Raw genomic sequence first — 5,159 nt, 5'->3', positions numbered from 1 at the left:
TATATGGAGGGGATAATAATCAATGTAATGAAACAAGCTATATGAATGGTTGAATGTGAAGCTGATGATGTGCCCTGTAAACGTTCACTCAATCCAAAATAAAAACATTTAATAAAAAAATAAATAAATAAAATAAAGTACCATTTTTGTTAACCTTTGTCTTTTACTAAGTGGCACAGTAGGGAAAGCACTGGACCATAAGGTTGGTTTAAACTACAAGGTCTGTGGTTCAAACTCACTAGCTGCTCCTTGGAAACCCTATACAGGGTTGCTATGAGTTGGAAATGACTCGGCAGCACTTAACAATAATGTTAACCTTGATATTATACTTTACTAGCTAGCGTCCTTTTCAGTTTTGCATTTTATACATAATGAATTTCTAGTTTACTTGTATGACTTCTAATAGTTTTTTATAAATGACCTTAAATGACAGGTCTTTTAAAATTAGTGTTTAACAAGTGACCTTAAAATGTAACTTAAATAACTGTACAAGGGAGCTTCAAAAAGTTTGTGGAGACATTCCATGACCTTTTTATCCTGCTTTCCATGAAGTTTATGAAGCCCACTTGTATATACATTTTCTTTTGGTTCTCCTGAAAATACTGTCGGCTTCCTTTTGAAATTATTGTTCTGATTCCTCAAACTACTTGTCTCAGTAGTATGAACTTCCTTAATCTTTCATTATTCTGAAGTTTAAAAAGAAAATAACTATAGTTTCAATGAACAAATCCCTACACATCTCCTGCAATGAACATTACCTGCAGGGTGGTGTTCAGACACATTGCAACAAAGACCACATTAGAAAGATCAAGTATCCAGAGTAGCAAAGGAGGTTGAGTCAGAGTTTTGAGTGTGGGACTGGGGTATTGGATCTGAAGTGCGATTTTCATATGTATGGTGGAGAAGGATTCCTGTGGCATAGTGGGTTATGTGTTGGGCTGCTAATCCAGATGTTGGTGGTTCGTAGCTGCTAACCCATCTGTTCCATGGGAAAAAGATGAGGCTGTCTGCTCCCCTGAAAATTTAGTCTCAGAAATCCTCTCTGGTTGCATAATGGTTACGAATCGGGCTGCAAACCACAAGGTCAGCAGTTCAAAACTACCAGCTCTTCCACAGGAGAAAGATGAGGCTTTCTGCTCCTGTAAAGATTTACAGCCTCAGAAACCCTGTACCGGGTCACTATGAGTCAGAACCGACTCCACAGCACATAACAACATAGGGCTATTCCGAGTCAGGATTGAATTGATGACAGTGGGTTTTTGGTGTAAGCAGATTTGAAACCTTTCAAAATAAAATATGAAACCAGTTCTTTAAAACAAGACACCATGTACAGGGTAGATAGGGACGGGCAACTTAGACATCAGCTACCTAAAATGAGGGGGAAATACAGGCATGAAGTGACTGGCTTACAAGGTTTCAAGAGGCAGTTTAAGAGTGTGTGGGGGAAGATAGAGTCCCCACTGAATAGTTTTCATTCTGTCTAGATGCATCTGGTGAGAAGTGTTGGGGATAAGATTCTTACGATTCAATAGTAATTGTTATCATGACTAATTGCGATTGTCACAATTGTAAAGATAGATATTTTGTAACAAAATGGGGGAGTAGTTAATCCTACAGTACAGAGTACCCTAGGACGATCAAGGGAGAAGAGCACAAGCGGAATACAAGACCCTATCCAGAGAAGCAGCAACACCAGAGATGGAGGCAGAGATGGCAACATGGAGAGAGGGAGCCGCTGAGGACTCTAGATTCATGGGAAGAGAGGGACTGAGAGCTGTCGGCCAGGAGGCAGGCTTGCAGAATGTGCCCTTTGGTGGTATAAATTATTATATATGCCTGAGTGTTTTAAAAAAAGAAAAAAAATGAATAGAGAGAAATACTGTTAACTGACGGTACATGGTGGGGATTATAATCATTGTAATGAAACAAAGCATGATATGTTGAATGTAAAACTGATGATCTGCCCTGTAAACTTTCACTTGATTCACAATAAAAACTAAAAAAAAAAAACCAAAAAACCAAGACACCATGAAGGCAGTTTAAAGAAAACACAAAAAAACAGACACATACACATGTTGCTGAAGGTCTATGGTTTTAAAGTGAAAGAAAATGCCTTACCTTATAAGCAATACTTTTTTGCTAAGACAGAGTGGTGGAAAATACCTGACCTGGCTTTTAAAAAAATAGTGTAGAAGCTAATAGAGACAGAACACTGTGTGTTTAATGCCCTCAACTTGGTCTCTTGAGTTTTCAAAGTAAAATGTGTGCTCCTCTTGTTCCAACATTGGCTACCAGGCTAAGATGTAAACACAGCAATGACATGCATGCCTACATATATTTATCAAGGTTTTAAAAATGGCATGAAATTTTCATTCAGTGTGGTCCATACAACAAATTCAATAAAATGATGTGTCCCAACTTTAGGAATTAAAACAAAATGCTTTCTCAGATGAGTGCCTGAAACTGGTATCATGCATTTCTCATGCATTGCTTGCTTGCTAAGGAGCTCTGGTAGTGTAGTAGTTACAAGTGAGCTGCTAATTTCACAGTTAGAAGTTCGAAACTACCATCTGTTCTGTGGGAGAAGCATCAATGGGCTCAAGCGTGGCAACAATTGAGGTTGGCCCAGGATTGGCCTGTGTTTCTTTCTGTTGTGCATAGGGTTGCTATGAGCCGGTACTGACTCGATGGCATCTAGCAACAACTATAAAAGACTTACAGCCTCGGAAACCCTATGCAGAGTCACTATGAGTCGGAACCAACTCCACATCACATAACCACCATAATCAACTGCTTGCTTGCTATGTTTTAAAAATTAAATACATGTCTTTATTAAAAGTCTAATGTTAATTAACCACCCCAGTCTTTCAGTTTGTTGTACTACGGCAGCTCGTGTGTTGCTGTGATACTAGAAACTATGCTACCAGTGTTCCAAATACCAGCAGGGTCACCCATGGTGGACAGGTTTCAGTAGAGCTTCCCAAGACTAGGAATAAAAGCCTGGTGATCTGCTTTCAAAAATTAGGTCAATTTGAAACCTTATGAATTACAACAGAACACTGTCTGACTCATTGCTCTACACAAACAATCAGGAGGGGTAAATTGCTGGGGGGAGGGGGTGCGGATACCATGTGCAGTAGAATAGATCCTCAGTGAGTGGGACTGGCACAATAGCTCCCACGACAGACTTGAACGCGCTGGCAGCTGAGGATGGCACAGGGCCAGGCAATGCTTCATTCTGATGTACTCAAGGTTGCCAATGAGTCAACTCAATGGCAGCTAGCTGATGATCTAAATGTTAAAGGTTCACATTTTCTGTTAGATGTTTAGCTGACATGGTGTCAGTTTATCAAGAGAACAAGATAAAACCTTCTTTATTGACGTCAAGTTGCGACGCAGCATGATAGCAATCCCACATCATCTATCTTCTGGTGGAAGTGGAAAGAGTATACTATAAATAATTTCAATACCCAAGCATTCGGTTCCTGTAAAAAAAACCTGTGGCAGCAGTATCAGACCTTCTAGCCTAACCTCACAAGAACGATGGAGAATCAAAATCAGCATCCGAAAGCTAACTCTTAGGAGGCAAATATCTGGCATCCATCCATCTGCCAATTCTGACATCCACTGACCCTCCCATGCGGCACTTTATTACTCTGCTTTGTTTGATAACACTCTGCAATGCCACATAGACACTTCACATGCCCCATTCAGCTATGGGGCATATTTGGAACAGAAGAGTCTACAGTTCAGAGTCAGGAAAGACTCAGGATAGTCCTTCAGTCAAGACAGCCTCTTCTCAGCCATGCTGCAAACAGGCCTCTCTCAGGTTGTTGACGCCTGAGGGGCGTCATGGACTGGCTCAGCCTGTGTCCTGACTGTCACAAAGTTCTTTTAAGCCTGGAGGTGCCACCAACATCACCAGGAAGCCTTGATCCAAAGCTGCCCAGCTTTGGCTCTATGGATCTGCAAGCCTGAGCTCCACTCACAAGTGCCCAGAGGTACACCACTCTGCCAGCAAGCCTCCTGCCCGAAGGTGCTTAGCTTTGCTCACTCCATGAACCAGAAAGCCCACCATGCTGTCTCCTGCATGCTTCCATTTCTCCATGGCCACTTCTAAGGTCTACGAGGTTCTCAGCTCAGGGACCTCGGGTCTAAAGGATGTGCTCCAATCATGGCTCTTGTTTCTTGTTTCTTGATGGTCAGAAGGATCTCCACTTGAATCTGGAATTGGCTCTTTTAAGTCTAGCGAGATGGCAAATCCTCTAATTAAGGTTCTACACACTTAATTTGCATGGTTCCACAAAGGTGCCATGTACTTTCTTTACATTATTATTAGTAAGTTATCCAGTCACCTTGGTAGGATAAGCACCTCATATGCATAGTTAGTTCTATCTAGTCATTTCACTGAAGTTATGAAGACTGGGCTAGAAAAGCCATAGAAAGTCATTTATTGCACCACAGTTTCAAAAGCACAAGTTCCCTTTAGAATAAAGGGACCATTCTTCTCTTCTTCTTAGAAAGTTATGACACATGCGGAAAACTACAACCAATGGGCTAGGGTAACAAGAAGCAATAGTAGCAGAAGCCAGTTCTTTTCCAGTGGAGGCACAGATGGCATTAAGAAACTTTGACCCTGAAAGGTAGGACACATGGAAATAGAACAACCAACCTTCATTTCTGGAGGTAGTGCCAACTACTGGCTTCAAAACAAAAAAACAAAAGATGCTGCCATCAAGCCAATATTAGCTCACTGCAAGCCTATAGGACCTCCCTTTAGGAAGCGAGTTTATGCGTTGGACTGGAAGGTTGGTTTGAATTACAAGGTTGGAGGTTCAAGCGTATCAGCCACTCCTCAGAAAGTCATACAGGGCTGCTATGAGTTGAAAATGATTCCATGAGACTTTCACAATATCACAGGAAGGAAATGACCATGTTTTCCTCCTGCTGAGCAGATAGTGGATTCAAACCTCCAGTCTTTCAGTTAGTAGCCAAATACTTAACTACTACATCACCCAGGTTCATTTAAAAAAAACCACGGGTGCCTTAGAAATTGGCTAAATATGACTACTCCTCTCCCAGGACAACTTTATACTTTGGTCCTACTAAACGAAAAATTACCTTAAACAAACAAATACGTATATATATATATATGTATA

The sequence above is a fragment of the Chrysochloris asiatica genome, unplaced genomic scaffold, assembly GCF_000296735.1.
Source record: "Chrysochloris asiatica unplaced genomic scaffold, ChrAsi1.0 scaffold00014, whole genome shotgun sequence".
NCBI classification, from domain to species: domain Eukaryota; kingdom Metazoa; phylum Chordata; class Mammalia; order Afrosoricida; family Chrysochloridae; genus Chrysochloris; species Chrysochloris asiatica.
The sequence above is the reverse complement of the archived record's forward strand: the minus strand, read 5'-3'. Positions refer to the sequence as shown.